The 22815-nt window shown below is 48.4% G+C and overlaps 1 protein-coding gene across 1 annotated transcript in view; it reads right to left on the reverse strand.

Annotated features, from left to right (window-relative positions):
* The window catches only part of LARGE1 (LARGE xylosyl- and glucuronyltransferase 1), a 590826-nt gene extending 568486 nt beyond the window's left edge, over window positions 1–22340 (reverse strand). Inside the window, exon 1 of the mRNA XM_029205397.1 lies at window positions 21913–22340. The gene's annotated coding sequence lies outside the window, so the exon portion shown is untranslated. The remainder of the gene's footprint in view (window positions 1–21912) is intronic.
* Between the last annotated feature and the right edge of the window lie 475 nt (window positions 22341–22815).

Below are 22815 nucleotides of genomic sequence, written 5' to 3' on the forward strand. Positions count from 1 at the left end.
AGAGCCCACGAGCCATAACTACCGAAGCCCGCGTGCCTAGAGCCCGTGCTCCGCCAACAAGAGAAGCCACCGCTATGAGAAGCCCGTGCACCACAACTAGAGAAAGCCCGCGCGCAGCAACAAAGACCCAACGCAGCCAAAAATATATAAATAAATAAATTTATTTGGAAAAAAAAAAACAAGGCTCCTCTCAAGGCATCCCCAGGTGGAGGTTCTCGGGGAGAATCTACCTGCAAGCTTGGGTGCTGGCAGAATTTACTTCCTTGTATCTGCAGGACTGAGGGTCTTACCTTCTTGCTGGTGGCTGGGGGTCACCCTCAGCTCCTCGAAGCCACCCACAGTCCCCTGCCACGTGGGTTTCGCCAACAGCATCAAGCCAGCAAGGAGAGCCCCTACAGCAAGTCAGCCAGCAAATGCAATTACAGGAGTCACATCCCATCACCTTTGCTATATTCCGCTGGTGAGGCGAGTCACAAGTCCTGCCCACTCATACCCAAGTGGATGGGATTACACAAGGGCATGAACGTCAGGACATGGAGGTCACAGGGTACCACTTTTTTTCGTTGTGGTCAAACACACATAACAAATGTACCATTTTCAAGCGTACAGTTCAGTGGCATTAACACTGTTGTGCAACCATGACCACCATCCATCTGCAGAGCTCTTTTCATCTTGCCAAACTGGAACTCCGTACCCATGAAACACTAACTCCCCAGGCCCCGGTCACCTCTGCTCTACTCTCTGGCTCTAGGAATCTGACTACTCTAGGTACCTTATATGAGTGGAATCATAATTATCTGTCCTTTGTGACAGGCTTATTTCACTGGGCGCGATGTCTTCAAGGGTCATCCATGATGGCTCATGTGTCAGAAAATCCTTGTTTTTAAGGCCAAGTAACATTCATTGTATGGATATAACCGCACTGTGTTTTTTCTGTTCATCCATCGATGGACATCTGGGTTGCTTTCATTTGGCTATTGTGAGTAACACCGGTGTAAACCTGGATGTTCAAATACCCATTCAAGTCCCTACTTTCGATTCTTTGGGGTATATACTCAGAAGCAGAATTCCTGGATCACATGGTACTACGGACACTGTTGAGGCCCATGTGTACCTATACTGAGTCAGGTTGGCTTAGACTTAAGACTTATAGGAGCAGAGGAAGAGTAAAGGGTGCCCAAGTACCTGAGAGCAATGTAACACTACCAGCACCACGGGTCCTTCAGTGGTGCCACTGCCTCACTAGGATGTGCAAACATAAGAGTGTTTGCAGTGCCCCACCTACAGGATACCAGGGACACTGCCCACCCCCAATACCGATCCTTAGTCTGCTTCTGACTTTTGCTATCATTCTACATTTGAAAGGAGTCTTTTTCTGTTCCATTGTCTGAGTTTTCTATAATTAGATAGATAAGCTCGCAGGGAAAGCAAGAGTCTCTCAAAGCACCGCCCTAGGGCCGAGTGTGGATGCAACATGCCAGGGCCCCTTCCCTGCCAACCAGAGCTGCCAGCGGCATTCCAGCAGAGGTCCTCAAGGGAGGAAACTTGGGATCAGAAAAGACTTGGAGCTGCTTTTTCCAGCCATCTCCACAGTCTTTTGCATCGTGGAGTTCTCTGGCCACACCTCTGCAGGTGTGGGGCAGTTCTGCAGGCAGGCGTCCAGTCCTTTGATATGTTCCCTGGAGTCTTCCAGCAAAACAGCTGGCCACCACGACCCGAACACACTTCATTCAGCCTTTAAATCAAGCACATTCTTTTGGAAAACCTCCCACATCTACTCCTCCGCTCTTATTTTTGCTTACCCAAAAAGCTGCAACCGCTAAACTCGCACTGGTGGTTCAGGAAAACAAAGTCCCAGGGATCTATTATTATGGGCAGAATGAGGAGTTCCTTCCTGCTGTCCCAAAGTAGCACCAAGATCAAAGAGGGAAGCAGGCTGGGTCTGGACAGCCACGGAGCCACCCTGTCTCTAGGGTAGGAGTTGCGATGGTGGTGTGATGGGAAAACGCAAGGGCAGCAAAGAAGGCCTTATCTCCATCCGTCCCATCTCAGCCAGTGAAAGTGAAATCAGAGGGGGAATGCCAATGAGGCCGCCGGATCTCCAGACAGCCAAAATGTGGCGCTTTATTTTGGAGTCTAAGTGACCGCAAACAAGCCATTATCAAATCTCTTCAGGGACAAAACTCCGTGTTGAAGGGGACAAATAAAAATAAGTACGTTAGCACAATAAATCACACAGACCTGTCACTGAGACCCATTATCCCTGGGGGATTACGGGACTGTTTTCTTCCCTGCCTTTCAGCTCTTGGTTCCTGGTTTTCCCATCATTGTTTTAATACTGCAGCCATTACTCTCTGTGCCACGAAGAGCCTGCCGTTTCTCTGTAGTTCTGGGTGGCAAGGGCATAATTTGTTTTATGATTTGCTTGGGAGGGTAGCTGTTTTATATTCACCTTTAAAAGATACGTTTGATAATCGTAGCAATGAGACCCCGCTTAAAAAACAAGACCCAGCCTGGCATTCCTTTCAGCATCAATGTGGTCACAGTTGCAACAAGCCAAAAGATACCCAACCATTACCAGGTGGGCTGTGCTGTTTCTTTGGGGGCCCACATGCCCAATAACGGCCTTAGTCATGTTTAAAGAGTCACTGAATCATGTGGCAGGCAGCCTGGGCTGGAGGGAGACAGTCAGAGGTTGGAACTCAGGGGGCCTGGGTTTTACCATTAAGTTGGTGTGACCTGGGGCAGGTCCTTTGATCTCCTGGGCTGAACTGTCCCATCTGCCCAAACAAACCAGTTGGTCCACATGCCTCTCTGGAGCCAGAAGGTTTCTGCATTTCTCTAAGGTGCAGAGGGAGTGGGCGGAGCTTTAAGCCAGATAATAATACTTTTCTTTCCACCTCTCTCTCAACAAGATCATTACAAGATTCATCTTAAAATAAAAACCAACCCATTATGCAACTGTCCGAGACATCTTCCCCCCGATCCGTGTAGAAATCTTCCCTCCTGCCCCTCAACCCTCAAGTTGTCTTCCAGGACAGTGCATTCTGAATACTGTAACCAAATCCTCTCCCAGTGTTACCCACCAGGAAGTGGATGGAAGGATGGGAACCCAAGGACAGAATGTGCTGGGCCAGATGTCCACAGGGGACCCGTCTGCACTCTTCCCCATCAGAAGTGAGCAGGGCAACAAATCCCCTCAGCTCTTGTGCAAGACGGCTGTGGACTCCCGCGTGCGGCATGGAGACACCAATAGTCCTTTCAGGCATCCCCATGTCAATTACCACACTGAAATCCTGCCACGGAAAGACCACTTCTTGCGTCCTAAGGCTTCCAAGCACCGCACTGCACGAGGCTGCCATATAACAAAACTGATCCCAGAACTTCATGGCCCATCCGAGAGGCACAGACATAAAACCCGCCCGATGGAGCCCAACTCTCAAAATACTCTATAAAGGGGTCAAGTTCAGAAAAGGCAAAAAAAAAAAAAAAGGTTACAAGCTCTCCTGTGTTAGATTTGGAGCTGGGTCTTATGGACCTCAGAGCCTGCCAAGTGGCCTCTCGGGAGTGGAATAAAGAAGTTTCCTTCTAACAAAGTGATGCCTCTCTGGCTTTGCAAAGTTTGGTGTTAACAACCCAATAAATACCAAATGGAGCTACATATACGGTAGCTTTTAGCCCAGGATGCCAGGGGCAGGTGGCAGAGGAGGGAGGTCTGCCTGCAAACAGGACGGAGATCTGGGAGACAAGCGAACCCAGCCACAATGAACCAGGCCACCCAGAGTAAGAGCTCCACGCAGGCAGGACCCTTGCTCTCCTCCCCACCGCAGAGCCCAGCACAGTGCCTGGCACACAGCAGATGACTGACAACTGCATGTTCACCGAAGGAGTGAACAAAGGACTGAAACAGAGGCAAGTGGCATCCATGACCTGCAGCCCCTAAAAACTCTGAACCAGTTGATGGGGAGAGAGCTAAGAGCTAGCCCACAAAGTGAGACTTATGCAGAGCTTTGAACATCTCAAAGAAAACATCTACACGTACATATACTCTGACAGCAACGCATAACTGTGCTGTATGTAAAAGGCAGTTAAAGACGCCAAGTCCTTTAAATGTCAGCGTGAGGGTTTTGAGGGTTGTTTTGGGTCTGTTTGTTGTGTCGCTTTTTTTACTGACCACTGCAAGTTATTAGGAGCCGGCAAAAGAGAAGCATATTCTGAAAACATTCTTAGCCTGTGCCCCAGTGAACCTCTTCTGAATATCAAAATACAACTCATGAAAAGAAACCAATAAAACTACTACACATTCCCACGCTCTCCATGAAAGATCCAGGAGTTGGGACAGATATCTCAGGATTCACATCCAAATTGTACTGTGGAGCGGCAGTGAGTGGCCAGCAAGCCAGGACAATGCAGCCACAGGCCACTCTAAGGGGCCACAGCTCCACCCTCTGGGGGGAACTTCCCCTGCAAATCTTGCCAACTTGCAAGTTGCTCCAAGTTTCCACCGAACACACAGCCCAGGTCACACCACCCCAAAGGACTTCCAACTGAAAAACTGCACGGGGGGCTTCCCTGGCGGTCCAGCGGTTAAGACTCCATGCTTCCAACGCAAGGGGCGTGGGTTCAATCCCTGGTCGGGGAACTAAGGTCCCACATGCCACGCAGCACGGCCAAAAGAGAAAGAAAAACTGCATAGAACATATCATGTATTAGATCCAAATGCTCCCAAGATACCATGTAGCGGGAATAAGAGACATGTAACATCCCGTGGGGCATTCTGCCATCACCCGGAGGATATATTTTCTAGGGTGCTTTCTCTTATGATTGTGTTTGAACCTTAGGTTGAAGGTGGACCTTGTTTTCTGGAGGAGGAAAAAATAAAGCTAGGAGAGTAATGAGTTGAATTGTGTTCCCCAAGAAAGATATGCTGAAGTTCTAATCTCCAGGACCTCAGAAGGTGACCATATTTGGAAATAGGGTCTTTACAGAGGATTCAAGTTAAAATGAGGTCACTGGACTGAGCCCTAACCCCATACGACTGGTGTCCTTATAAAAGGGGGAAATTTGGACACAGGGACACACACAGAGGGAAGACGATGTGAAGACACACAGTGAGAAGACGGCCACGTAACTGAAGTGATGCATCTCTAAGCCAAGGATCGTCAAGGGCTGTCAGCAAACACCAGAAGTTAGAAGAGGCAAGAAACGATTCTCTCCCAGAGCCAAAAGAGAGACCGTGGCCCTGCTGACACCTGAGACAGCTTGATTTTGGACTTCTAGCCTCCAGAACTGTACAACATCCCAATTATTGTTTTAAGTGCCCCAGTTTGTGGCGCTTTGTTACAGCAGCCATACGTAGCCAGTACAGAGTAGGTAAGTGCCTTATCCAAGATGAGCTAGCAAACAACATTTTGCTTGGTCAAAACTTCTTGCTCCTGGGTCCTATACTCTCCAAGACTGGCATTTGCTTTCAATAAAGACAATCTCCAAATCAGTTACCACCACCCACACTGGCCTATGAAGGAGTGATATTATGTGGATGGATTTTTCAAAAGCTCATCGTCCTCCCAGGTAACACATGTGCACTTCAACCACGTCCTGTAGCAGCTTGCTTTCCAAACTCTAAGTTTTGGAATTTCTGGATTGTAGGTAAGCAAAATTCAGGTGGGAGATTTTTGGGGTTTTGACATGAAAAGACTACCATTTGCTACCTATTCCCCACTTCCTTTCGGCTGTGATATTCCATTACAAACATCGACAGACCAGACAATGAACACGCAAGCCATATTAAAACAATAATTAACGCCGGGAAGAGAACAGTGACAACCGCTTAGCAGAGGAGAATAACGGACAGGTTTGTCATCTGAGGCGCTTAAAAAGGATGAGCCTTGGGTGTGAATGGAAAGCAATTTCTGATGCAACGGTGGCCCTTTAGTGACTTGGATCAAAGTGACTCATTAACCCCCTCGCTTGCAAACTTTGTTCCCTAAGACACAAAAGGTAGGGTGACAAGATTCTCTTTCACTCACACCAGCCCTGGCACAAGGAGAGCCCGGCAGAGCTCTCAGCCAGATCAACCACTGCTCCAGTGGAAACAGGAAGAATCCTGCCTTCGGCAGCCGCCTACCCCACACTCCCCCAAAAGCCCTAAAACTCATTTCACAACCAGAGTGCACCCTTCGGGGATTTCAGGAAAGTTGTTACTGCAATAACAGAGGTAGCACTGAGCTTAAGGACAAGAAAGGTCCAGATTCCCACTCTCCGATCCCAGGCATCTTTGACAAACTCAAACCACCAGTGCTCACCTGTACACTGTCTTCTCTCTACTCCTATTGAAGGCAAAAGTATACCCAAACAGCAAACTGCATCAAAGTTACCATCCCTGAAACCATTGAGCTTGCATTTGCACAGGTGAACCTGTTACTAACTTGGGTTTTAAACAAGGTATGGGTATTAATAATATTTTTCAAAATATAACCCATTCACAGAGTTAAAATAACAGATGTGTTATAGAGTGAACCATACCCCCCCCCAATTCATATGCTGAAGCCTTAACCCCCAGGGCCTCGGAATGTGACTGTATTTGGAGAAAGGGTCTTTTAAGAGATGATTACGGATGAATGAGGTCATGAAGGTGGGCCCTAATCCAGCATGACTGGTGTAAGAAGAGGAGATTAGGACACAGATACGTACAGAGGAAAGACCACGTGAAGACACAGGGAGAAGATGGCCATCTGCAAACCAAGGAGAGAGGCCTCAGGACAAACAATGCTGCCAACAATTTCATCTGGGACTTCTAGCCTCTTGAACTGTGAGAAAATAAATTTCTCTTGTTTAAGCCACCCAGTCCCTAGTACTTTGCTACAGCAGCCCTAGCAAACTAACACAGATGGAGTTCCATAATTTTTAATTTCTTTTTCTTAATCGCATAACTAATGGCTTTTTTAAAAAATGAAATCACAAAATACATTAAGCCAGGGATTTGGGGCACTGCCTTAAGAGTCTTGAAATTACCAAAGCAGGCAACAGACAGTATCACTAATGTCATTTTGTCAATGGGCAGATGGATATCATAAAGGTAAGACTGTTGGCTCGTGGTGCATGGAAGGGAAGAAGCATACCCAGGAGAGTGAAAGGCTTTTAGAGAAGATACCGGTAGTCCATTTGATCTTCAAGGTCTTCAGGTTAATCTTCCTACAGAACATGTTGGGATTTTGTTTGCCCAGCTTCTCTTCAGGAAGCCCCCTTCTCCTCTCCCCAGGCAATTCGAATAGGACAGACCCCATCTCCCCTGACCAGGTTCAAGGATGTGACCTTGGCCCTTCCAACCAGATCATGACCAGGGCTTTCACCAGATCTACTGGGAAAAAAATTCTCTCCTTCAGCTGTCATGGTGAGATGTGTAGGATGTAAGCCTGGGGCTCCTGAGGACCATCCCTGCCACCTGACAGGGACACTCTGCCTGAGAATGATGCCAGCACAGAAGAGAGCAGAGCCAAGAGACAAAGCGAGGACTTCAGGATGACATTTGAGGACCTGGATCCAGCACTACCTGAAGCTGCCCTTTTTTTTTTCCCAGTTACTGAAGCAGATAAAGTCCATTTCTTTTTCTTTAATGTCAGTGTGAATTGGGTTTCTATCAGTTATGTCTGAAACAGTCCTCGCTGAGCCACTAAGGCACTCTGGTATACAAGATCACACGTCTAACTACATATATAATAGTTTCATCAAAATTGAAACTATGTTTACATTTTACTGCAATTCCCTATCATTTCAAGGGTGCTTAATCAGGAGTGCAATGATGGAGCCTTAGGAGACACTGATGCCCCTGAAATTCTATGAAAAAATAATATTTTGGTGCAGAAGGGTCTGTGGCAGAAAACAACTTCAGAATTTCCACTCTGAACTTCAGTATCTTAGGGGGAAGTATAGTACAATTAGCTTCAAGCTTTTTTTAATTCTGAAATTTGAAAAGCTTGCCTATTTTTAGGCTGACGTCTGAAGTTTTCATCATAAACTGAATACCTTCTAAGAATAGAATTTCCAACATATTGTAAACACGAGCATTTTAAAAAAAGACTTCCACATCATATTTTTTAAACAGAATCTAACAATCTGATACCCATCATTCATTTTAAAAAGTTAAAAGCAAGTTATTTCTTAAGATCTGAAAATTTTATATCATTCCTTAGCATAAGAAAGGGGCCCCATATGCCCTGTTTCTAGCAGCAAGTTTAAACAAGTAAAAAAGAATGTGGAAAGGGGCAGCCTTGTAAAAGTGCCTTGATTAGAAGGTTCCCACACACCAATTTCATAGTTCCTTTGTTCGGTGCCCCTTAGGGTTTCTATACTCAGAGCAACGCACGCAAGCAAGATTAGTGTTGGGCAAGAGACGTGCCTTTTATAAAACAGGGACAAATGACTGTGAAAAGGGGTGGTCTCAGTCCAATCAGTTTCAAGAAAGGGTCCATATATGAGGTCGAAAATCTGGAAATTGATTCCCTTAAAACTATCCAAACTTGCAATACTCCACGAAAGGCTTCGGTATCACCAGGGTTATGTATATTCCAGTGCTGAGACACCTGGGCTAGTAGATCATGGGTCAGAGATGAAGAGGAAATTATTCTGGAGATAGAACTGAGTTCCCGTCTCTGGCTTTACCACGTGGGCAAATAACCTCTGTGCACCTCAGTTTCCTCACCCGTAAAATGAAACTGCAGCTCAGAGTGCTGTAGGATCAAAAAGTACCATGCAGGGGGCTTCCCTGGTGGCGCAGTGGTTGAGAGTCCGCCTGCCGATGCAGGGGACATGGGTTCGTGCCCCGGTCCGGGAAGATCCCACATGCCGCGGAGCGGCTAGGCCCGTGAGCCATGGCCGCTGAACCTGCGCGTCCGGAGCCTGTGCTCTGCAACGGGAGAGGCCACAGCAGTGAGAGGCCCGTGTACCGCAAAAAAAAAAAAAAAAAAAAGCACCATGCACGTCAAGCACTTTTCAGAATCACATAAGAAACAACTGATAAATGGGAGCTATCTTTGTGACCACCCATTATTATTGTTACTGTTATTTTAAATACTGTTCATTACAACTTGCCAAGAGTCCTTTCCTATACCCTTCACTGGCTCTCATCCACCTTACCAGTTGGAGCCCAAATCCCAGTGAGAGTAGATAGCAAGGTGGACCAAAAGCTCCTGAAAAATGGCCTTAGGTGATTAGTGGGCAAGTGTTTGCCTTTACCTTCAGGGCTTCTGTGAACTTTCTGAGACCTCTGGACAGGGCTGAACAGAGAAAGTCGGTGTTCCCCCTCCTCAGCCCCAGGAGCTGTTTTCTTACTTTACCAACAAGCACAACCACCAGAAGGGGGAGAGAGAGAAACAGTGGAGAGGCTCTAAATACAAACATCAATTACAACAGCTAATACGTATGGAGTGCTTTCTGGGTACCAGCTCCTGTCCCAAGCATTACACACACATTGACAGATTTAATGAGTTCAAAAATGCTGCATCAACAGGAGTTATGGATAAACCCGAGCAGAACGAAAAGGAAAATGTCAAAAACTACGAGCCAGAGAAAGCCTCCTTTGGTGTGCATTAGGTCAGTCCACCACAGGAAAAGCGAAGGACTTCCTGAACCACGTAACCAGTGCCCATGCCAAGCGCAGGCTCATAAGGCACAGCACCTGGATCACACGAACCATCTGATAAGCCCAGGGTTCATCTATCACTCCTCTGTGATTCACGAAGCAAACCTACTCATGCAGCACCAATGCCTGGCTTACAAGGGCAGTGTAATAAAAACCCAAATGGACCTCACAAATACCAGAGGCAATAACAAATATCCAACATAAACACGTGCTTATCCAGCAGCCTTTGGGCGCTGATGCTGAGCTTCTGCACAAATTCATCCAGTCCTCCCTAGCCACTCCCCATCACTGTTTGATAATTTCTCAATCGATAATAATTGCAATTCTGCAATAGGTTCTCTAGGAATGTGGAGTGGTATTAAGCCTAGTAAACAGACACCACAGTCAAAGGCTCCATCAGTATCTAGGGACCAACACCGCGACCAGAAAACAGAAAACACTTGAGGATAAGGTCTTCAATCAAACACTTGAAAAAAGGATGTGTTTTAGATTGTCTGACGATGATTCCATCAGGGTTTAAAAAGCCTAAGAGGAGGGCTTCCCTGGTGGCGCAGTGGTTAAGAATCCTCCTGCCGGGCTTCCCTGGTGGCACAATGGTTGAGAATCCACCTGCTAATGCAGGGGACACGGGTTCGAGCCCTGGTCTGGGAGGATCCCACATGCCGCGGAGCAACTAGGCCCGTGAGCCACAACTACTGAGCCTGCGCATCTGGAGCCTGTGCTCCGCAACAAGAGAGGCCGCCATAGTGAGAGGCCAGTGCACCGCGATGAAGAGTGGCCCCCGCTTGCCTCAACTAGAGAAAGCCCTCTCACAGAAATGAAGACCCAACACAGCCAAAAATTAATTAATTAATTAATAAACTACTACCCCCAGCATCTAAAAAAAAAAAGAATCCGCCTGCCAATGCAGGGGACACGGGTTCGAGCCCTGGTCCGGGAAGATCCCACATGCCGCGGAGCAACTAAGGCTGTGCTGCACCACAACTACTGAGCCTGTGCTCTAGAGCCCACGAGCCAAAACTACCGAAGCCCACGCACCTAGAGCCCGTGCTCTGCAACAAGAGAAGCCACCGCAATGAGAAGCCCGCGCACCGCAACGAAGAGGAGCCCCCGCTCGCCGCAACTAGAGAAAGCCCACACGCAGCAACGAAGACCCAACACAGCTAAATAAATAAAATAAATTTGTAAAAAAAAAAAATGCCTAAGAGGAGAGGAACGAGGAGGCTGAAGATCTGAGAGAATGGAAAAAGCAGAGAAACGCAGCAAGGAAAGAGCAGAAAAGGCAGCAAAGGCACCTCCTCCTCCTCCTCCCCCACCTCCCCCTTCCCCTCCTCCCTCCTCCTCCCCCTCCACCACCTCCTCCTCCTCCCCTCCTCCCCTCCCCCTCCTCCCCCTCCTCTTCCTCCACCACTTCCTCCTCCACCACCTCTTCCTCCTCCCCCTCCCCCTCCTCCTTCTCCTACCCCCCCTCCTCCACCACCTGCACCACATTCCTTGAAGGCATCAATGGGCCCCAGGGATGGCCCACCACCACCTGATCATCAGCAAAAGGGCATGCATTCTTTAGATTCAGGAATACCCCTGCAGTACAGCATAACACTAAAGGTTCAACTAGAAAAGGTTACATTACACCTGAATAGCAAGTTCAGTGCAATCCAAAATCACCACCACCACCACCACCCACCACTTACAGGGTAGAGACAGCATGGTCCAGGCAGACGGCAAAACACTGAAGATTCCCCAGAGCCATGAGATGCCATCTTTACTGAAGGGCTCCCACACTCCGGGCAAGCCAGCCATCTGGAAGCTCGGGGAACACAGTGCAGAAAAGCACAGCAGGAGAAGCCAGTCCAAGGACAGATACAGTTCAGCGCCCAGTATCAGGAGAAGCTTGAAGGAAAGACCGCCTGAACTGTGTTTTGGAGGAAAAACAGAAGCACCCCAAGCAAATAAAGAGGGAAAGAGCTTATCAGCCAGAAGGAGAGGTAGGTGCACAGCTTGGCAGATTTGGGGGAAAGTAAGCAGTGAAGAAGGAAGATAATGAGTTGGGGATTGGTGGGTGGTGGGTGGGGTTGGCAAGAGAAGATGAGGCTGCAGAGAGAGGCAGGGGCCAGTTCACAACAAGCTTTGTGTGTCCTGATAAGAAAGATGGATGCTTTCCAGGGGCTGAGAGTGAGCCAGTGAGGGTAAATACACAGAACATCCTAGAAAAGCCCTCGTTCTTCAAAGATTCCAAATATAGACTCCCTATAAGGAATTGGACTCTCCGATTTGAAAAATTCTGTTATCCAGAATGGCTTACTCCACGTTTCTGAAAAGTGTGTCCTGTAATCTGTCAGCAAGGCCCTCCTCGGGCAGAGACACACCACCAGTCACGGGAAGCATGGCCCAGCTTCACTTTTAAGGTGGATCCGGAGCCCACATGTCAGAGTTCCAATAATTTCGCTCTCGGCCCTCCGCAGCTGCTTCAGGAACCACTCATGAGGAAAAGAAAAATTTTCTACATTCTACCCCTTATTGGGTGTCATCCTAGACTAGGTAAAAAGGTTGTTCTATCACCCTGGGCTCATCTGAACAAACCCCCAATAAGAGAGGCTGCGGAGAGGACATTTTCAGCCCAGCCCCATCCCCACGGCCAGCCCAGCCAAGGGAGAAAGTGCCATTCTAAGAACTACTGCTACTGTCACAAGCAGACTTTATTCCAGTGAGGCCGCTTCCCAGTGGGCAATGAAAACCATCTCGCACTTCAGTACCAATGACTGGGATCAGAGGAAATCCCAAAGCTTCCCTCTGTTTCCATCCGCCTGTACCAGTTCTAGCTCAGTGGCCTTTAGAACTTCATATCCGAACTAGTACAAAAGCCTGTTCAGCGACCTCCCTGCTACCATCTCTCCCCACTCCAGTCTGGCCCCGATACTGCCACTAGGTTCATCTTCCTAAAACAGAGCTTTGCGTACACCGTCCTCCCGATCAAAAGTCGTCCTGCCTTCCAAAAGTCCACAGCCCCAATCCACCTTGCCAACTTCATCTCCAGCTCCTTGCTAATGGAAACCCAAGCCGACTTGCTTTATAACCCCAAAATTCATATTTGTGCATTCATCAACCTAGCTGGCTGCTCTACCTCCCTTTAACTCTTCCATTCAAATCTTAATCATCCTGGGTCCAAGGACCCAAGGCAAATCCTACCTCCACTGCCTTTAAGCAGCTAAAGTAAACTCCCGCCTCTGATTTCCCATCAACTTTGGGTTCCAATAATCCACAACCATTCACTGCACTGCCACATCATTCCTATTGTCGCTCTGAACTGTTCACTTGAATCTTCTATTGTTGTTTAACTTCTCACACATGTTTTTTTTCCCAATCTCTCTAACTATGTTGCTTGAGGGCAAGGACAGAAGGCTTTCAATTTAATTGAATAAATGTTTATTGAAAGATTCCTAAGTGCTAGAAGTGTGGCCGGATGGGTGCAACCCTGTCCCAGTGCTTTTTAAGGCACTTACACATAAGGAAAAGAATAGGGAAAGTATACAGATATTGACAATGCCAAGTAGAAGGGAACAGGCATGGCCTTTGGGGTGTTTTAGGTGATGCTCCCTGTCACTCTATCCTTCCAGCTCCTATTCACTAAGACCCAATCTAATACTTTCTCCTTCTTTGACTCCTTCAAGTGTAATGCTACCAAGACACAGTGCCCACTGCCCTGTCCACGTCTTTATTAGTATTTACCTCCCTCACCAAGACGAGGCTACTAGATGACGCAGGCAGGTGATTTCCTCACCTCCCTGTTCCTGATGTCAAGCCGACACCTCTCAGAGCAGGAGTTTCATGAATGTAGGCGGATGAGTGAATGCTGGCTTAGTAGATGTTAACCAATGCCATCAAGGAGACAGAGTGTATAGGGCCTGTAGGCAGGAAGCAGAGATTCTGACTAGAGCCCAGGTCAGCACAGAGACAGCAGACAGAGGAGGCAGAACAGCTGTGAGTCAAGTCCTGGCTCCACGTTCCACAGCTGTGTGACCTGGGCAAGCCTCAGCTTCCATACCTGGAAAATGGAAGAGTAAGACCACCCACCTCGTAGGGTTACCATAAAGATGAAATGACACAAAATGGTCAAACAGAAGAGCGCCTGACACAAAAGCAGAGCACGAAGAACGTGTGTGAGGAGAAGACTGAAGTCGAGTATGCTGGATGGAAGGGCAGGGAGCAGAGGACAGACAACCAGAAAGTCGGTGGTGGTCAGGAAGCAGGGGCTCTGGGTCTGCCTCCCCTCTGGATAATTTGACCTCCCCAGCCTTAGTTTCCAGAGCTGTGAAATGAAGGTCGAGCGGGCTCAAGGGTCTCCTGCAGCCCCCGAGCTGTCTCAACATCACAGATCTGCCTTCCACTTATGGAGGAGGCATCCATAAGTACTTTCAAAGCCCAGGCGGGAAGGATTCGCACCAACAGAGAAGGGGGAGAAGTTGCCAAGATGGCAGAGAGGAGGAGAGTCCTTCCTACTGGATGAAAAGCACTCGAGTCCCCCCTGTTTTCTCGGGCCCACTTCGTCCTCTGAACGTGGGACCCCTGGCCCGATCCACATCTAAGTCACTGCACATTCATCACCGGTGCCGGAAAGATCATAGCCCACAGTCCATCCTAAGGTATTTATTAAGATGCTTTTCAAGGCGCCCTGACATGCACACACGAACAAGCATTACAGCCTGCTCACTCCTCCCAGGCCAGATAAGTCAAAATCCTTACAAACTCAGAGGAAAGGAAACACACGCCGCATTCCAGGATTCTACTTTCCTTGCCTTTTTACAAAGCCGTCAATGTCTGCACCACAACAATGAATCCCTAAGAGAATTCATTTCGCTGATCTGAAATGTCCTTCACATTTTTAAAATAACAGCTTTCGGGAGAGGTCTGAAGGAGTCTGAGGCTGTGAGTCTGCTGGTATCCTACTCACCTCTCCCTCCCCAACACCCCCACCCCGGAGCTGGAAACACAACTCGGAACGCAAATCATTCTGTGTGGACACAACTGTTTATTCAGTGTAGACCTACTAAGCACCAGGCACCATGCCTGGAAGCAAGAAAAGCCCCTTCCTGCTTATCACTTGGGTTGCGCCTCTCTTAGCTCCCCAGACAACCACAAAATACCATTCCCTTCCCGGATGAGAGCTGACATCAGTCGAGGAGGCTGGTACACAAACAGTGTTGGCAGATTAAGGACCTACGCAACTGTTCTGGAAACAAAAGCGGGGAGGGGATGGTTCCCAGTCAGCCACAAAAATGTTAACCTTAATAATAACAAACATGTGTTTAATGCATCAAGGCAGTCTCTAGTCACAGAATAACACTGAAGAGTCCACATGATTCGCTACTGATTTTAAATTAAAAAGAAAAAAAAAAAAAAGAGGAAGAATGAAATCCCCGCATGCCTGTGTTCTGCTGTAAATTCCCCTAAATTCTAATGCTACCGTGGAGAGCTGGAAAGATCAGAAGCCCTTTCTTCCCAATTGGCCTGGGTACGTCAAAAAAGGACTCTGTTAAGAGCAAGCCTCGCCCAGTAGCCCGGGCTCCATCTCCATGTGCGTTTGCTGCACGTCCAAAGGGCAGCCCCCTAATGCGACGAAAGAGGCTAAAATCATGGGTGAGGCTGCACTTCCCATTCTAGCCCCAGTCTGTGTTTATCTACCACTCCAGGTTACCCAAAATTACCTCTGGAGCCTTAAACGCCTTACATTTTCTTTCATTCCTAGAACCAATTCTTTTTTGGAAACTTTCACAAGCGATGAAGGAACAAAACAAACCAAAAGCCCTAGATATTTCGTGAGCGAGCACAATTTCGAGGGTTTTTCCTGTAAATATCTCATGCATATCGCCTCTACCATATACTTAGGCGGAACAAAATTAATTCCATGTCTCTGAAAGTAGGAAAACTCAGAATCCTGGAAACGCTTACCTGATTTCCTTTTTAAACCACTTCTGTTCCTGATATATCCTTAGAGGCAGAATGTGAGGGTGATTGAGGAACTCATGCAGGTGGTACTTAACGACTGCAATCTCCAGGATGAACAGTGGTTAAACCAGAAATCTGCCCCCAGTAAGTAAGTAAGCAAAGTAACACCATGTGGTCTGTCAGTGGTTACAAAGTTTATGTAACTACTGTCCTTCTTTCTGTAACACAGTTCAACATTAGACTCCTTGGCAGGTGAACCTGGTGAGTTATATGTTAAAACATGGAAAAGTTTATATTTGAAAAACCCTTGGTTTTCTGTAACAGGTAAGGCTCCCCAAAGCATCCATCATGATTGTGTTAATCAAATAACCTGAAATACAATTAAGGGACTAGCTATTAAAAAGATGCTTGCTATGAATGCTTTTTGTAAAATAAAAATCCTTTTGTACCCCAAACAATTACTTCTCTTAAATTATTTGCTTTTAAAATAAGATTTATAAGCCAAATTCTCCTAAAATAGGCCATTCTTACACTTAGCTTCAATTATGGAATAAACAGTTGAAGAGTGAAAAACAAATTCTCCCAATTCTCCTAAAACAGGGCATTCCTATGCTTACCTTCAAGGTTGAAATAATAATGTCACAAACCTTACATTTATAATCGTACTTAACTTCAAATCTCCTCTTTCCAATAAGCACTGCCCTCTCCACCCAGGACAGCATCAGTGCCAGAATGATGAGGAAGCTTCTCTCTAACAACACAAATTTGGTGGCATAAAATTAAGTCGGTTTGCAATTTTCCTGACTTGTACTTTTACACAATTGCTTTTCTGAATCTGTTTTTCTTCCCAACATCCCTCCCTTCACACTCACCCCCCAGCTCCCCCTACGAGGTAACCTCCCTGGCAAAAATGAGAAGATTCCCCTTTCCCTGTTAGAGCCCAGACTTCGCAGAATCCCACAGGCTCAACTCAGCTTTCATTGACTTAATTTGGAAACAATTAAAATTTTCAGCACTGCTTTTTATCACAAAGCACATCATCGCAAGCAGTTCTCAAAGAGTAGGTAACATTCCCAAACCCACTGGTTCCCATAATACATAAGAAGTTAGCAAGCAAGCCCAGCTGCTTATGAATGGCTTAAGGTATCAGAGAAGTTCTAATGCAGTCTACAAGTCTACGGAATCTACAACCAACACAGAAAAGACTTTGTGGTTCTTCTCTTCAGCACTGCATACTTGTAGTGTCTGATATTTCAAGGTAGAGTATACCTTGGAACTGGTCAGGCCTCTTCCCATTTCAGAGCTGGAAAGCTAGAAAACCTAAATAGTCTGAGCTTTGCCACTAACTTAGGCAAGCCCTATCTCTGAGCCTCTACATTCCTAGTTACAAGACGAAAAACGCACTGAACTTTGGAGACAGCACCTGAAGCCCAGAGAGGTCAAGACGTATTCTAAGGTCACACAGCAAATTAGCATAGGATGATGCAAGATGAGAACCCAGGTCTCCAAATTTTACTTATACCACCCTGCCTACCAGTCAGCTCAACTCAGGGAAGGATGACAGAGACAAAACAAACACATACATACACACACACACACTGGGGCTTCTTCTACCTCCACTGTCCTCCTGGCTCCTGTTTCAGAAAAACTAAATATATTTGACCCTGGGGATCGCTCTAACAACTGCAGTTTTCCATTCTCTCTAATATCCTCTGGCCATTACATCGTTGCATCTCTTCCTTACTTCATAGTTTCCTCATTCCACAAAACACACACATAGGCAGGCCCACACCCATCCTCAAAACTATAAAACTCTTCCTTTTCCAACAGCAAAGAAAGTTGAGGCCAGAACTGAGATGATTCAAACACAAGAACCTTGTTCAAATGTTAACTGCAGCCATAACTTTACCCAGAAGTAAATATGACAAAATAGAATACACTCTCACAGGGAAAAATTTGTGTCCCTCTGCCACTCTATCACTTGTCAAGTAACTCTGTCATTTCTCCCACTGCTGCATAATCAAGTAATGAAAGCCCCAGATGTAATTCACATACACAAGAGGGCAGACTTCGGGTTGATAAGGGACCCTTTCTTTATTTGCGTTGCTAATAGTTTTTTAAAGAACAGGCAAAATGCTATATGTAGAAGGATAAAGGACAAAAAAGAAAATGTCCTTTTCTGTTTGTAATAACAATGTGGGATAATCAACTGGTACTCTTGGACCTTATCCAGCCACCATTCTTGCCAGGGCTTGAATACACAGAGCAGGAAACTAGGAATCCTATTAAATTATTTCCCTGCTAACACCAAGCTTTCCTCTTCCAGAACAGCCCCTCTTCCAGCCACACTACTGACTGCTCTCCATTCACACTACATATTTTAAGGTTTCCATGCTGTTCTTTCTGCATGGGATTCCCTCCTGTTCTACTATCCTGGCAAACTCAAGGTTTTACTTTGAACAAACCTGTACGTGAGCAGCTCACAGCAATGGTTCAACATCTGCCTGCCCCCAAAAGACTATAAACTAATTGTGGACCCTCTGCAACCTCTACACAGAACATGGCATCTGTCACATAATAGACATTCAGCTGTTACTTGCTAAGTTAAAAGGAGAAAAGTCTCTCCGAATGTCAATGTGGTCAGGGAGGAACAGAGGACCTGAGTACCTCTCAATGTCAAATGCTCTGGAGCAGAACCGCAAAGCCTCATCAACACTAGCAGATCCCGTGAGGTGGCTGTATTGCCAAGGGGTGTCAATGGCAGGGTGCCTGGAGTTCTCAGTCCCCTGGGTCTTACAGCCCTGGCCCCATGTGCTCCCCACTCTCTGAGAATCTCTGGCTGCAAAGACACCTTCACCTTATTCATGGACCCTAAGGAAGGCCAGGATCCTGCATCACTTTCTTCCTCCACCTCTGCCATGTGGCTTCCTTGAAATTTATAAGACTTCATTCATGCCTTAAGATCACAGTATATATATAAATTCCCCATGACCAGTTTTCACTAGCTGATGCTCAATGGAAAATTTAATAGTGTTCTCCCGTTCCAATCTCTAACCCCTTGGCTATACTGCACCTATGAGAATCAACCTACAAAGCCTTCGATAGCTGAAATAAAGCTTTATGCTGACCACTTCCCTATGCCACAACAAAAGGTCTCCTCAAACTACCTAAATATGCACTATACATATGAGTAAAGGATCACAAATGCAGTCTACCAGACTCCAGAGTTCTAGGAAATGTAATAACTCATGCAGGTTCACAGATCCAAACGCTGAGTCTAACTCGATATGCTGCACTGGGTCTTTAAGAATCCAGGAAATCTTGGGCTTCCCTGGTGGCGCAGCGGTTTAGAGTCCGCCTGCCGATGCAGGGGGCACGGGTTCGTGCCCCGTTCCGGGAGGATCCCACATTACGGGAGGATCCCACATGCCGCGGCACGGCTGGGCCCCCATGAGCCATGGCCGCTGAGCCTGCGTGTCCGGAGCCTGTGCTCCGCAACGGGAGAGTCCGCGGCGGTGAGAGGCCCGCGTACCGCAAAAAAAAAAAAAAAATATATATATATATATATATGTATATATATATAAAAGAATCCAGGAAGTCCTAAATCTTGGCGACATCTGCCTCTCTTCGTGCCAGTATTCTGAGTTGGGTAGTCTCTTCTTAGACTCTTTCTCCAACCTTTCCTGTCTGCCCACCTCTGGAGTCAGCTTTGATAAGACTTGGCCACAGTGGGTAAGCCTGGGCCATGCGGCTTTGTTCTTCGGCGGAAATAGAATTATCTTTAATTTCTGCTGGAAGACACCTAGACACTAATGATTTAATACCGTTGAAAGTGCAGAGAGAGCATCTGAGATGAAAGTGCAACCACACTGCCAAATGTTACGTTACATCTGTATACATACAAGGTATGTGCTTTTCAGGGGACAACAGTGAGGAATTTTAAGTTTAATGGAGTCAGTTCTAGACTCCATCTAGAATGGAGGCAGCATGATTTTATGAAGATGGCAGATGTGCAGCCCAAAAACCAAAGGGGGGAGTTTTGATTACAAACCCCCGGGAACTTAGAGTTAGCACGGTCTAATACGCAAAGGATGGAGTTTGCAGGAGGTTCTGTCTCCCCAAAATTTACAGCCCTCACTTACTTAGAGACTATCACTGAGTCTGCTCAGTCTCACATAATACTCTGCAGTTAACGTGTTCTGAGCTGCCCAAGTGACACTTTAGATGTAAGCAGGCCCATCGCTTAAGCATTCGGAATCCCCTCATTAGTGCAAGCATGCATTGGGTAGCAAAAAGTTAGGTTCCTGAGCCTTCAAGACAAACCACAGCCTTTTGTGACATAGGTTCATCAGTGGTGGAATAGAAAACTAGTCCCCCCTAGTGTCCTGCCACTGTAGGTGGCTGAAGGATGGAGACACTCCTGCATCAACTTTCAAGCACAGCTCAGGAACCCAGAACCACAGGAAACCTTCACCTCCTTCCCAAGAGGTGGAAGCACTCCTGGGACCTATGATGAGATGGAAAAACCTTTCATTTCATTCCCAAGGCCCTTCTAGTTATGTTTTAAAAGGCAAAGGAATCTGCATTATCCCACGCCAAAAAGTTAACCCCCAACCTAGCACACTTCATCCAGTGACACCAGAGGGCCTATACCTGTTAGCAACTTCCACCCACTCCAGAGTGATACCATCTTTTCTTTAAAAACCTCTCTATACCACTAGGGAGACTAGTTTCCTTTCCCAGCCATTCTCGAAAACCCACTAAGATCTAAATCTTAACGATTTTGCCTCTCTGTTCCAAGTAGTTCTCTTCCCAGTTTGGAATTAACAGGGCCAGGCTCGATAAATGTGTGTTCCCTCAAGCAATTTTCACTAAAGTGTACTCCTGAAAAATAAAGGTACACTAAGAGATGTGTGAAACCTTCAAGCCAGTTTTTTTTTTTTTTTAATCCCCAGTGAGGACCCACCATGCCCGTGAGTAATTCATTCATGTCACCCTTTTGTGAGACATGAGAAGAGAAACCTCCACGTGTTCCTTTCCTAATTTAGAACCTTCCCTTATCTTAAGTCTATCAAAGCTGACTCCTGAGGTGGTAAGGCAGGAGAGGCGAGGAGGAAAATTAACCTGAAGTGACTGCATACTGGCAGGGAGTGAATAAGCACTTTGGATTTCCACCAGTGCCAGAGAGGGATGGCACCTGCATTTAGGGAACGGGAACGTCCACCTGCCACCCCTTCCCCATCCCCACCCCCAGCCCATGAAGGAAGCAGAAGCCTGAGCCCTCTCTTGCGGCACTTACATAAGACCCTGTAAAACTTCCTGTGACATTCACGCGAAGTGTAAGTTGCTATTTTGCTCCCTTGGGAGATCATTTTAATGGACTGAGTGACAAAATTCACAGATTCAGAATTCAGCAAAAACCTGCTCAAACGAGGTACATCAGCTCAGGGACGAAAAAATCCATCCCCATTAAACAGGGTCACCCGGGGGGATGGTTCAGTGCAGGAGAGACAATCTGTTCCCTCCTAAGTGACCCATTTAAAATCAGATCGTTCCAGGGAAAGCTCACCGTTTTAATAAATTTCAAACGGGCAAGGGTAGGCTTGCAGGACTGAGGTTCCTTATGAGTAAAATTTTAAACACAGTAATAAGGCATTGAGCAAAATAACTTAAGGATGCACAAACTTTGGAGTCAGTCACTCCACCCTTCAGAAACAATCACTTTCACAAGACTGTCTGGATCGCTACCCAGTGACCACTCATCACAAGCAGCTTTGTCCAGTAGGACTGGCACTGGTTGGGTTTCCTCTCTACTGCTATCGCTGCCACCCAACTGCTCTGTCCAATAGAGGGACTCGTAAGCTGTGGCTCTCACCCCAAATCGGCCTCGACTCTGCAACAAGGAGCAAAGAAAAGTTCTTCACAGCATCACGCCAGGAAAGGCAGGTGGGGACTGCCCAAAGGACAGCTCTAAACACAGCAGGTTCCCCCAAAGCACACGTGCTCACAGCCAGCAAGCTGCGGGGGAGGGAGGTCGACATCGCCTCCTGGTGTTAACGGGAAACTCCTCCTCGCTCTCGGCAGCCCGTGAGCCTAAGAAGCAGGGCAGGCCCTGGGACGGGTCCTGGGGGACATCAGAAACTCGGCGACTTCTACCTCCAGCCTCTCCAGGGCTCCGGGCCCAGGCGGCAGAAGCTGTGCCCTCACTCCCTCCCTCTTCGCCAGCATTCCGAGTACAGGGGGTACCAGCCACAGGTTCGGAGAAGTTGACCGACACCGCTCACCAGGGCGCCCCCGCGGCGGCTCTCTCGCACCCCCGGGGCTCCTACCTTGGCCGTGACTGCCACCAGGCAGAGGGAGACCGCGGAGGAGGTGGGTGGCGCCGCGGCGCTGCCACCTACGAGGCGCAGGGGGTTCCGGGTCGGGGTCCCAGCAGGCGCTGCCCTAGTCCAAGCGGCGATGACAAGCGCAGACTTCGGGGCGGCCCCCGTCTCCAAACGCGACGGGGAAGGTCCGGGCCGCCGGAACTGAGCACAGTCCCGTCTTCCTCTCCCTCCGGCGCTGCTGCCTGGAGCTGCTCCCTGCCCCGGGGACTCTACGGAGCCGGGGGCGCCCCGCATGAGCAGGGGCCTGGGTTCGCCTCGGTCTGAGCCCGGGGAGGGGGCGCTGGAAGAGACGCCGGGCGGCCGCCGGGGCCGGCTCTACCTCCCGCGCTCCCCGCCGCTTCGCCCCTTCAGGGCAGGGCCTGCCCGCTCCCTGCCCGGCTAGGCGAGCGCGGCCGCGCCCCCAGCTTCGGGCGCCCGGGCTCCCGCGCAGCGGCGGGGGAGCGGCGGTCCGGCCCGGCCGAGCACAGAGCGCGGAGGCGGGGGGGCGCTGCAGCCGGCCTCGGCGACCCCTCCCCCCGGGCCTGCGCCGCCCGCCCGCGGCTCCTCGGTAAGGAAGCGCTGGAGAGGGCCTCGCCCCGGCCTGGGGCGCGGGGCCGGGGGCGCGGGGCCGGGGAAGGCGCCCCGGGAAGGTCACCGGAGCGGAGGCGGAGCACAGCGCGGTGCGTGCAGGGAACCGAGAAGGGCGGCCCCGGTGCCGCCGGGAGCGCTCGCCGGCCTCGGCCGCCGCCGCCTCCGAAACGCGCCGGTTTCCCCGAGCGCCCGGCACTCGGAGCCGGGCGGCTGCTGCAGCCGCCGCCGGCAGCCGGGCGCCACTGGCCGGAGCCGGCGAGCGATCCCCGCCTCCCG

This window comes from Monodon monoceros, unplaced genomic scaffold (genome assembly GCF_005190385.1).
Source record: "Monodon monoceros isolate NGI ecotype Baffin Bay Population unplaced genomic scaffold, NGI_Narwhal_1 Super_Scaffold_6, whole genome shotgun sequence".
In the NCBI taxonomy this organism is placed as follows: Eukaryota; Metazoa; Chordata; class Mammalia; order Artiodactyla; family Monodontidae; genus Monodon; species Monodon monoceros.